Consider the following 12,075-nt stretch of genomic DNA (forward strand, 5'->3'; position numbering starts at 1 on the left):
TCCGCCCACCCGCCCCGACGTCATGTCCCATTTTTGACCCTCTGCGCATGCACAGACAGCTGTGCGCATGTGTGGAGGAGGCACGTGCGAGCGTAGCAAGTACACATGCATGCTCACATTTGCAAATCAGTAGGGAAAGGTAAGTGAATTTCACCCCTGGTACAGTCCTTTAAACAGCTGCATTGCCCCCCCAGCTTTATTTAGCTGCACTCTGCAGCGGAAGCTCATCCACAGAAAATTTGCACTTTATTTAAGAAGTTGTGGACAGTTGCTCTAGGAGCTTCCCTTTGCACTCCAAAATTCCCATCCTGCCTTTTGAATCCGAAAAACTATACAGAGGGAACAATAACTATTATTTTGCCATTTTAATCAAGTTTCAAGAACAGGAGTCATAAAGGAAAGTCTGTGTTCACTCAAGCCACTGAAGAAAAGTTTAGCTAAGCACTATGCCCAGATCCTGCCTGTGTGATTGATTTATGTTTCAGTATTTTGGGCAAATGTAGGAAATAAAGAGTAAAGTACGGTTCAATTAATCACGTTCAGGTAACCTCAGCCACACAATGATAATGTGCTCCAACGCAATAACCATACAAACTAGGGAAGCAACTAATGAAAACGAAGAGTGAAAATTCATGTATATGTAAGATGTGATTTTATAGAAGGACTTACTACCTATGTATTTTGCAACTGATACAACTACAAGTAGTGCTTGGCTTACAACAGTTCGTTCAAAGTTACAGCAGCACTGCAAAAAGTGATTTATGACATTTTTTCACACAACCATTGCAGCACCCCCATGGTCACGTGATCAACATTCAGATACTTATCAACTGACTCACACTTATGACAGTTGCAGCGTCCCAAAGTCATGTGACCCACCTTTTGTAACCTTCTGACAAACAAAGTCAACGGGGAAGCCAGATTTCACTTTACAACCGTATTACTAACTTAACTGCAATAATTCACTTAACAACTGCGGCAAGAAAGATTGCAAAAACGGGACAAAACTCACTTAACAACTGTCTCACTTACAAACAGACATTTTAGGCTCAATTGTTGTCGTAAGTTGAGGACTACCTGCAATCATAGGAAGTGCTCTTTCTCTATACCTTTCCCACGCTTGGATCTCAACTCTGAAATTCAAACAAGAAAAGAAGGCAATGAATTGAGTCTAAAAACCTCTTCTAACCCTAACCATACAAACTCAAGAGCTACAAGAGAAAGGAAGTTTGCCAACTGCCCCCCTTCCCTTTGAACCAGCTGAAAGCTCCCCTCCCCCTTTGAACCCTCTGCCTTGTGCAAATCCAACCCGGAAAAGTGAGAGTTGATGATTCATAGCATGGCAAAAATACGGAATTTTAGCCCGGAAATTGCAGCCAAGAGCCAAACTGCAAAAGCCAGGGGCTGGCCTGCAGCTCCGTGTACATGTCTACCTCCGTATTGTTTCTCTGTGTCATATATGTAGGTATATGCCTAATTATGTATGTCATGTACCCCGTTTCCCCGAAAATAAGCCCTCCCCAAAAATGTATTTAAACGCAGAGCTGGAAATCAGGTAAGACGACAAGAGGATCCCCCGTCTTGCTCCAGGCGCCCCCAAATAACAAGACCTCCCCGAAAATAAGGCCAAGCGCTTATTTCGGGGTTCAAAAAAATATAAGACAGGGTCTTATTTTCCGGAAAACATGGTATGTATGCATGCATGCATGCATGCAGGTAGGTTAGTAGGTATGCATGTATGTATGTAGGTAGGTAGGTATGCATGTATGTATGCATGTAGGTAGGTAGGTAGGTATGCATGTAGGTAGGTAGGTTAGTAGGTATGCATGTATGTATGCATGTAGGTAGGTAGGTAGGTATGCATGTATGTATGCATGTAGGTAGGTAGGTTAGTAGGTATGCATGTATGTATATGTATGTACGTAGATAGATACGTATGCATATAGGTAGGTAGGTAGGTAGGTATGCATGTAGATAGGTAGGTTAGTGGGTATGCATGTAGGTAGGTAGGTAGGTATGTAGACATGGTTATGTAGTGTATATTGGAGGTGGGGAACCCTTGGAGAGTTGTGTGCCACAAAATTTCATTTTAATGCATGCCGATTAGTCTACATTCAAAGTGACAATAAAAGTTGTTATTATTGTATTCTATTTTTCTATTCTATTCTCCAAGCGGGCTGGACCAGCCACGGACGGGCAGCCCGTCGCCTTGGAAGCCACGGACAGGCCCAAAGCCGGGTGGAACAAAAGCTGAGGCGAAGCCAAAACCAGCGGCGCTCCTTGGGATCCTCCGGCCTCTTTTCCAACGGCAAACCCGAGGCGGATGGGCTATATATTTATATATATATATAAAGGGGCGCCCCCAGGCTCCAATTCTCCCGCCTCAGCCTGCTGGGGATGATGGGTCCCCCACACACTCACTACCACCCCCACCCGGGCAGACGCCTCACCTGCTCGGAGAGGGGGCCCCTTTCAGGTTCCGCTGCCGCCTCCTTCCTCCAACTCCTCCTCGGCGTCTCGCAGCGGCCGCGGCTCCTCCACGTTCCGCTTCAACGTGGCAGCCGGAGCACCGCCTTCATCGCGCCGGCTTCCGGCACTAACCGACGCCCGCCCGAAGGTTGGGCTCATGGGTTGGGCCTACTACGCCACGCAAGCGCGGAGCCTCGGTCGTCGACGGCCTCTTCGGGGCCGCCAGCTGAGGCGGGTGGGCAAGGGAGAAAGGGTTCTCTTGCCCGCGTGCAAAACGCCTTTCCTTTCCTGCGGACTAGGCCGCAAAAGATGTTGCGGGGGTCGGGACACCCCCTCAAAGGGCTAGGCCGGGCTCCTGCCGCTCAGTCCACGGACACGAGCCGGTGTGGACATTGGGCAAAGTCTGCCTAATTTTTTATTTTATTTTTTTGCGGACAATATAATACAATTTAAATCGGGTCTCTCAAGCTTAGCAACTTTTCGCCTTGTGGACTTCAACTCCCATAATTCCTCAGCCAGCAAAGCTGGCTGAGGAATTCTGGGAGTTGAAGTCCACAAGGCGTAAAGTTGCCAAACCTGGGAGACTCCTGATTTAAAGAATATTCGTAACTCAAAAGTTGAAATCAAGGGTCTTTGGTGCTCTCTGAGCTTGTTTTTCTTTAAAAAAAAAAATTACAATTTTCCTTTACACAACCCTAGTACAGAATCAACAGGCTTGTCATGTTGCTTGTATCTTTCAATTTATACTGTTTTTGTTTCCTAGTAAGATTTGATAGCTTATTAGTAACCTTGACTATCACTAAGTGTTGTATCTTTATATTCTTGATGAATGTATTTTATTCTCTTGATGTACACTGAGAGCATATACACCAAATTCCTTGTGTGTCCAATCACACTTGGCCAATAAAGAATTCTATTCTATTCTATGGATCTATTTAGAGCTATTTAGCTCTCATCAGCTAGCTATACCCTTCTGGGATTCAGCCTGCATCGGAGCTGAAAGGCGAAAGCAGTATGCTCCGTCCCGTATTTGGGTAGACTCGTTTGCCCTGATGAAAAATGTGTCAGTCCAGTTGCTTTTTCCAAAAAATAAAAATACCTTTGAGAAAAACTGACCTGGATGACTGAGAATCCTCATAGGCATTTGACTATTAATGTTGCTTACTTATAATGCTAGTCTGTGACTGCAATAAAACTATTATAGTTATGGTGGGCATCTAACTTGGCCATCAGGTATGAACAGGGCAAATGCTTTTGTAATTAATCCTGGTTTCAGGAAACCTGTTGGGTAGGTTCAAGCATCATGCTAAGCCACCTTATACAAAGAGATAGCAGTCTAGGCGGTGCTAAACTATTGCTTGATCCCACATGTTCAGGCACGCTTCTTTTTGGCTGGAACAGGTTATAGACTATAATCTATTGTTATGGAATGAAAGACTGAAAAACATTCCTGGGTCAGCCAGATTTGTACCTGAAATTCCGAACAAAGGAAGAGTTCTGATACAACTGTTTTTATACATACCCAAGACAAAAGGTTTGGTGAGCTCATGCATTTTTCCATATGGTTAACATACACTTGTTATATAATTGACACTTCCTAATTACTAAACCATTATTGTCTAGTTTATAAGATTATCTTTAGCTAGACATCCTTCCTTAGTTCTGTAATTACTAATACAGGAGTTTTATTGCTGTCCTTAGGCAATAAGTAACTCTGTGTAACATACATGTCTTTGTCTTTGACAGTGAGGCCCCTCAGATGTTTTCCATATGGCTGTCCTTCCGTGACAGCTAGGCCTCATCAGAAGATATATTACCAATAATGGGATTTAGCTGATTTTTAATGTAATCTCCAAACAAGCACATTTCTCCCTTATAATGTGAATAGAGAGGGTCCTTTAGTGTTCATGTAGCTGACCCTGTATGATTCCTGCTTTATTCACATTACTATGACTAGCCCTGTTCTCGGCTTAAACTATTGCACAGAAGTGTTAAAAAAGCAAATACTGTATTGGGGTATTTTGTCAACCCCAGTAAGTAAAATATTTTCATTTAACAAGTCAGCTATGCCTTACACCACACAAATAAATACTGTTGCCATCTGTACCTATCCATAAAGAATTGCAAAAATAAATATCTCATGTTCATCCCTAATTTTAAAGCCTAAATAATGTATCTTAAAACAACAGTAAACCAGTTACTATTTTCCATTTACATGAGGTGAGGGAACCTATGCTAAAATATTCATACAAACCCTGAAATATTTTTCAATCAAAAGTTTAAAGCAATATTCTTTACTGGATATCGTCTGCATGTGTGATTTGTAACTCTTATAATTCCCAGCTAAAGTAGGGAAAAACTGGGTGCTAGTTTAGAAAAGGTAGACTTAGATTCTATGGCAACTGGGTAAGAGCCTAAGAGATCAGAAGAGAAAATTTAAAGCTCGACAACTGATTACGTGTCATCAAGTGGTTTTTGACTCCGAGTGATTACAGATAAGATGAAGCTCTGCAGTACTTATTTTTTTAAGTAATGGCCCACCATTACTTAATGATTTTCCTGTAACTTTGCTCAAGTCTGATCATTTCACCAAAGGACTTACTGTATTTTTCAGAGTATAAGACACACTTTTTTCCCTCGTAAGAGGCTGAAAATTTGGGTGCGTCTTATACTCCGAATGTAACCCCTCCCACCGGCCCCCACATGTCCTCTTCCTGGCTGCAGATTGCCTCTGACAATGCCTTGTGTTTTTGGGCTCCGCATGTCACATTTTCATCCTCCAAAGGCTCCGTTTGAGAGCCCTTCAAGGCTGCGGGGATCGCCGAAGTACATCGCCGCCGATCTCTCCCCCCCCAAAACACAATGCACAGTGCCTAAATGGCTACCTGGAACAGCTGCTGCCTTCTCTTACCCTTTCCACACTTTACCTCCTTTAGTCACTGGAGCTCCAGATGATCAGATGTGCTTTAGAAGCTGTTTTTTAGCCCCAACCTCAAAACCAGCGAGCGAACTAATGTGCTGAAGCTGACCAGGCTAAGGATGATAGCCAGATGAATACCTGGTAGGCAGATTTCCCCCCCCCCCCCCATTTTCCTCCCCAAAAACTAAGATGCGTCTTATACTCCGAAAAATATGGTATTTTATTTAAAGTTGTAACACTGCATAGAAATTACACATTTATGTATCTTGAAATAAACATCTCAACCCCTCTCGGTGTTTACAATACTTATGAATTCAGCACCCCCTTTAATAATACAGTATAGAAATCAAAACACGTAAGGCAACATTAAGGTATTTCTTTATTATAAATAAACTCAGTAAAATACAAGAAGTTGACTTCTATACTTTTGACAAACCTTGAAGTTCATTTCCCCATTTCCCTTGGAAATCTGATCCATTAAGCGGGGTTAAGTTTTTAAAAAACAGATGGAAAAATCAGATGAAAGTTGAGTTTTCTACAACATGAAAAAAAATCGATGAAGAATCCACAGCACGAATGTTTGGCCTTTTAAGAACATACCTAAGGAACAAAATATTTTACATGTAATCAGTTTTTGAAAAGCATGAGACTTGATTGCATACTAATCTTCTCTAAGTTATGTTTTTAATGTTAACCCACAGGTGGGGTTTTTTTAAGTAAGATATAATTTAATTTTTGGTGATAAGGGACAATAAATTTAGAAAATGACTCCATTTTATGTAACATTTTAACCATTAAAGATCCCTTTGTGGGACCTGTCAAAAGCTAGATTGCCACAAAATACAGAATAGCAGTACATGCAAATACTACACAAAATAAATTTCTATCGGTGATACAACCATATACAACATTTTAATAGTTGATTTCACACAAAAATTTTGCATCTATGTGATCAATCTGATATGTATTCAGAAGGACAGGTTTATGAGTTCTCACAGTACTGTTTTATTTAGTTGCTAAAACAAAAAAAATGTAAGCAATTCACTGGTTTAGTTTGCAGCTAACAAACCAAAGCTATAACATAAGTTTGATTTTAGTGACTAGTATATATAGACCACCATTAAAATGTATAGTTTGCTCAACGTAGTGGCCTAGTTTAACATTACCCCCATTGGATCAATTATTTTATTCTCTACTACTACGGCATTGCAAAATATTTTAATGGTTACCTGGTTATCCTCCAGGAGAAATTTGTTTCCTGAAAGCAAGAAAAAAAGTACAGTGAATACATAAATATTATAAATTCTATTTACCACATTTATAGGTTGAAATATACTTTAGTCAAAACTGAAATGAAACAAAATATGGTGTCCTCATCTATGTGGATAATAATCACAGCAAATCATGATGTGAACAGCAAAAGTATTTTAATCATTGAACACCACAGAAAAACTGGCCAAAAGAAAGGTATCAGTCTGAACATCCATGTTGCAGATATGTAAATATATTAGCCTGGCATTTTAAATGTAAATTATATTTTATGGGTATAGTCTGATCTGGCGGTGTGCTCCAGATTCCTTCAATTAAATACCATTTATCAAGACTCTGGGAGCACATCTTCTCTGTAATAGTGCCTCCCCTCTGGAACAAGATTCCTCCTGAGATTCAAACAGTCCCCATCCTACTGCTACTTTGAAGGTTCTCCAAAGATGTGTCTCTTTGCCCAGGCCTTTGGGGCAAGAGATTTACACCATTTTGCATTTTCCATGATCCCTATCGAGGTTTGGTTTCTCTGCCACCTTTTATTGTTTTGCATTTTTAAATGTTTTAAAAAGTTTGTAAACTCTCAGAATCACTGGGAAGGAGCCAGTACTGTATATAGATCTAATTAATAATTTTGTGGCAGAATTCTGAATCTTTTGTAAACAGTATCAATTCATAGAAAATATACATAATCATAACAAGTATGCATTCTTAGTTATATTTAAAAACAGATTCACTGCAATCAAAATCTTTATCAATGTTTTAATTTTCCTTTATTACTGTACTTAACAAATTTATAAGGCTGTCCAACACACGAGTACCTCTCGGTGGCTTATATTAAAATATCATAAACATAAGAACCCATAAAACCACCAACTCAATTGTGGAACCACAAACTTATCCAAATGTGAAGAAATCTGATTCAATGCACAATCTAATACATGGAAAGGAAATCTTCAGGGGAAAAACAGCAAATCTTACCTCAAATTTTGGGACTCCATGTTCCAAACATTGCATACGCATTCTTTTAAAAAAGCAAAACAATTAACGATTTATCATCCAAGAGTAAAACGGCACATGTCTAAAGCACAAAGCACAGCTAGAGGTTTCTTTGAGGCATGTCCTTAAATCAAATGTAAATCACATTGCCAATTGTATTATAAGTCCCACGTTTTCTTTTAAGGTAAAGGGCCACTTTAGTGGCTACACCGAAGAGGCCATAAAAATCTTGGTTCAAGATAATTCCTTTATAACCATCAAAAACCAACTGAGTGGTGGGCTTTGCTCCGACCCCCAGGGATCCCTCTCAACCCAGAGTTCCCAAAACTTCAGCGATTAGAGTTTGCCATGCAACACGTGGTTTATAAACCAGGAGGACAGTATCCGAATTAGACTTAGAACTTAGATTTTTTTAAAAATTTGATTTATATGCCGCCCTTCTCCGAAGACTCAGGGCGGCTTACAATGCGTTAAGCAATAGCCTTCATACTGTTGTATATTTTATACAAAGTCAGCTTATTGCCCCCACAATCTGGGTCCTCATTTTACCCACCTTAGAAAGGTTGGAAGGCTGAGTCAACCTTGAGCCTGGTGAGATTTGAACTTGCAGTAATTGCAGGCAGCTGATGTTAATAACAGTGCTTTAGTCTGCTGCGCTACGAGGCTCCTGCAATAAATAACTTAAGTCACTTTAAATCAGATCTTCAAACTTGGCAGCTTTAAGACTTGTGGACTTCCAACTCCCAGAATTCTCCAGCCAGCATAGAAGTCCACAAGTCTTAAAGCTGCCAAGTTTGGGGACCTCTGCTTTAAACGTACACTAATCGGCATACATTTAAATATTTAACATTTAACAGATAACAGAGTTGGAAGGAACCTCGGAGGTCATCTAGTCCAACCCCCTGCTCACGCAGGAGACCTATACTAGGGATTCGAACCGCCAATTTTTCTGTTTCAGTTGACCCCAATATTTAACAGGCCCAGTTGAAGTCCACAAGTCTTAACAGCTGCCAAGTTTGGGGGACTCCTGCTTTAAAACGTAGACTAATCGGCATACCTTAAAAGGGGAAGCTTCGTTGCATGCAGCTCTTCAAAAGCAAGCAGTTAGGGGAAGCAAATCCCCAGCCATGTGCCCTTCACCCACGCAGACTACAACACACATCATCCCCTTCCAACGAGCCCGATGCTCGCCTCTTTCGCCAGAATTAAAGGCACGAATCCTCTCCGCCTCCCGTGCAAACGAGCGAGGCGGTTACTAGCAAACCTTCCTTCCCCCGGACACAACGGACCCCCTCGCGTGCAATTCAAAGGACAAAGAAAAATAATATCCTCTAATTATTTTCCCGATTTGTATTTATCTAATTAACGTCCCACCGCGAGGACAGAGCGATGGGGGGGGGGGGGGGAAGGCTTCGCGGCGGTCCCTCCGACCCGCCACGCGCAACTCCCCCTCCGAACCGCCACGCTCTGAAGCGCCGCGCGGAAAGAAAGCCCCGCGCCGGAACCCGCGAATAAAAGGACTCCCTCTTCCTTCTAGCCGCGCTCCCATTGGTCTAAGCCAATCGCCGGCTTTGATTGGCGCACGGCTTTTTTCCCCTCCCCCCCGCTTCCGGTGTTTTGAGCGTTCGGCGGTCAGTTCCATAGCCATAGAACAGGGGTGGCCAACTATGGCCCCTTTATGACCTGTGGACTTTAACTCCCAGAATTCCTGTGCCAGCTTGGCTGCCTCAGGAATTCTGGAAGTTGAAGTCCGCGGGTCATAAAGGGGCCACATTTGCTCACCCCTGCCATAGAGAGATGTGAGAGTTTACTAAGGAAAGAGGAACGGAAAGCAGTTGTCCTTCAGCGCTTCCGGTGCTACTTCCGCTTTCGCTTGGCAAGGTGGTGGTAGAGTTGTGGTTTTTTTTTTTTTTTTTTTTGTACGGGGTTTCGGTTACGACAAAAGAAGGCCTAAGGCGCCATTTTCCTGAGGGAAGGATTCCTCTCCTTTGCAGGTGAAGAGGACATCGGTTCGAATTTGGTATCTAAAATGGAAGGGAACCAAAGTACAGGCAGGATCCCTGAAGAGGTGGCTTCAGTTGACCCAATACTTAACAGATAACAGTAACAGAGTTGGAAGAGACCTTGGAGGTCATCTAGTCCAACCCCCTGCTCACTCAGGAGACCTATACTAGGGATTCGAACCGCCGAACTGCCAACTTTTCTGAACGACAAGCTCAGTGTCTTAGCCACTGAGCCACCTAGACCTGTCAAGGAATGGTCCCCGTTAAAAGGAGAGACTTCTTCCAGTTGTCCTCTATTACGGCCGATGGCACGGGCACATCCATTTAACTTTCTTGACGAGGATACGGAAGCTGCTGCCATCTTCTTCGCTTCGACTTCCCAAGCTATGCAACGATTCTTGGAATATCCCGGTGTTCTTCTAATCTAAGCCAAGTCCTATCCCTAACTTGGCTCCTTTCAGCTTTACCAACCAACCAACCAACCAACCTACCTGCCAGCCAAAGTCTGCCAGAGGCAGTCTTGGAGTGTTTCAAGTCCGAAAAACTCAACTTTGGTGCTTCACACGATATAAGACCAAACAAAGTTGGAAACTTGACAACTTTGAGATGTGTGGACTTCAACTCCCAGAATTCCTCAGACAGCATGGGGGAACTGGGGAATGGGCATGGCTGGCTGGGGAATTCTGGGAGTTGAAGTCCAAAGTCTTAAAACCGCCAAGTTTGAAAACCAACGCTGTTAAGACATTGTAGAGGGACAACGCTAGTTTACAGTGGCAAAAGTATGAGAGACAGGGTGAGATGGTGCCTTTAGAAAGCGGGACTGTTTATTTTTCTATCTCGGGGGGGGGGCATTGGAAATGGATATAATTCTCACAAGAACAGGAAAGAGAGAATGAGAGAGGGAGAGAGAGCGAGAATGAAAGAGAACGAGAGAGAGAGACCTCTATACATCCTGGAAACTGTGATGTCCGGTGTCTAGTCCAGGGATGGACTAGAAGACCTCCAAGGTCCGTTCCAACCCTACGACTCTATACTACTACTAATAATTTAATTATACAATTGCAGGGTGCCTGTGTGTGTGTGTGTGAGAGAGAGAGAGAGAGAGAGGATTGTGTGTGTGTGTGTGAGAGAGAGAATTAGTGAGAGAAGAGAAAAAGAGAATGAGAGAAAGACCTCTATACATCCTGGAAACGAATCCTGAAGTGCAGGTGAGCAATGTGCTTGGAGCTCTTTGGCTCAGAAATTCAGGACCCAGGACAGCGGGATGAGCTGAGAGAGGAGCTTTTTGGCAATAGTACTTATATACTGTTTCACAGTGCTTTATGGCCCCCTCTAAGCGGTTTAGTCAGCATATCGCCCTCCAAAATATGATGAAAGAATCTTATGTAATGATCATTTTAAAACACTGCATTTTATGACTAGTCCCCACCCTTGTTGTGATAGACAGGTGGTCTGGTTAGGCTGTGCTGTTTCATCCCTTATAAGTAAGACTTGGGCTTGAATATAGATATGAACTACAGCAGTGGTGGGTTCCAACCGGTGTTACCACTGGTTCTCTTCACGCACGCGCTTTGCGTGAACACAGTGCGTGAACTCAGTTGGGTTTCTGCCCAGCTGAGGTGCGGCAATCCACTCTGCCGCGCCTATCAGCTGGGCTAAAAACCAAGAAATAAAAGTAGGAATAAAGCGGGGGCGGGTAGGAGGGCTCAGCTCCCAGTTCCCAGTCACAGAGAACCGGTTCAGTGACATCACATCATCACCACTACCGGCTTGGCTGAACCGGGAGCAACCCACCACTGAACTACAGGCTTTTTAAATAACTTGTAATATAATCTAGACCAGGGGTCTCCAACCTTGGGAACTTTAAGACTTGTGGACTTCAACTCCTTCAATTCTGGGAGTTGAAGTCCACAAGTCTTAAAAGTTCCCAAGGTTGGAGACCCCAGATCTAGACTTTTATAATTAAGTGTGTTTTTACTAACCAGCACTAACCTGATGAGGTTTTGTTAACTTCTCAACAATTACGGAGAAGGACAGCCAGTAACTGCCTTGTTTTCACAAAATTTTAAAGGAGAAACAGTGTTTTAACAGAGGGAATTTAGAGGAGAGAGAGAGAAAACAAAGGCAAAATGTAAACATCATCAATAATGACAGAACTATATAACTATATAGTTATATAGAACTTTATAAGAAAATGACAGAATTATATAAGGAAAAACATTTAAGCAAAAATGAGAAGTTTAACTTCGAAAAAAGTTTCAGGTGACACATTTTAAAAATTAGCGGCAAGTGAACTGTCAAGTTGTGGTTATGCTAATGAAATCTAGTACAGTGGTACCTCGGGTACTCGACTGCTTCAAAACTCCTCAAATTTGACACTTGACACATTTTGTCGTATAAAAATGTCTCGGTACTCATCCT

General features: G+C 42.4%; 1 protein-coding gene and 1 long non-coding RNA gene across 48 annotated transcripts in view; both read right to left on the reverse strand.

Annotated features, from left to right (window-relative positions):
* Nucleotides 1-2,990, reverse strand: part of SEC31A (SEC31 homolog A, COPII component) — a 66,473-nt gene extending 63,483 nt beyond the window's left edge. For 37 of the 47 annotated variants that reach the window (XM_087875077.1, XM_087875075.1, XM_087875060.1 and 34 more), the window contains exon 1: nucleotides 2,451-2,989. The gene's annotated coding sequence lies outside the window, so the exon portion shown is untranslated. Of the gene's footprint in view, nucleotides 1-1,077; nucleotides 1,134-2,450 lie in introns of all 47 variants that reach the window. The other 10 variants (XM_087875057.1, XM_087875070.1, XM_087875049.1 and 7 more) reach the window with 5 other exon arrangements.
* A 2,760-nt stretch (nucleotides 2,991-5,750) lies between these two features.
* On the reverse strand, nucleotides 5,751-9,158 carry LOC117673672 (uncharacterized). Its single transcript, XR_004593540.3, has 4 exons — nucleotides 8,709-9,158; nucleotides 7,634-7,676; nucleotides 6,619-6,647; nucleotides 5,751-5,989 (listed from the first exon to the last, which is right to left on the reverse strand). It is a non-coding gene; the product is annotated as an uncharacterized LOC117673672 (long non-coding RNA).
* Between the last annotated feature and the right edge of the window lie 2,917 nt (nucleotides 9,159-12,075).

The sequence above is a fragment of the Pantherophis guttatus genome, chromosome 8 (assembly GCF_059756535.1).
Source record: "Pantherophis guttatus breed Tessera chromosome 8, ASM5975653v1, whole genome shotgun sequence".
NCBI lineage: Eukaryota > Metazoa > Chordata > Lepidosauria > Squamata > Colubridae > Pantherophis > Pantherophis guttatus.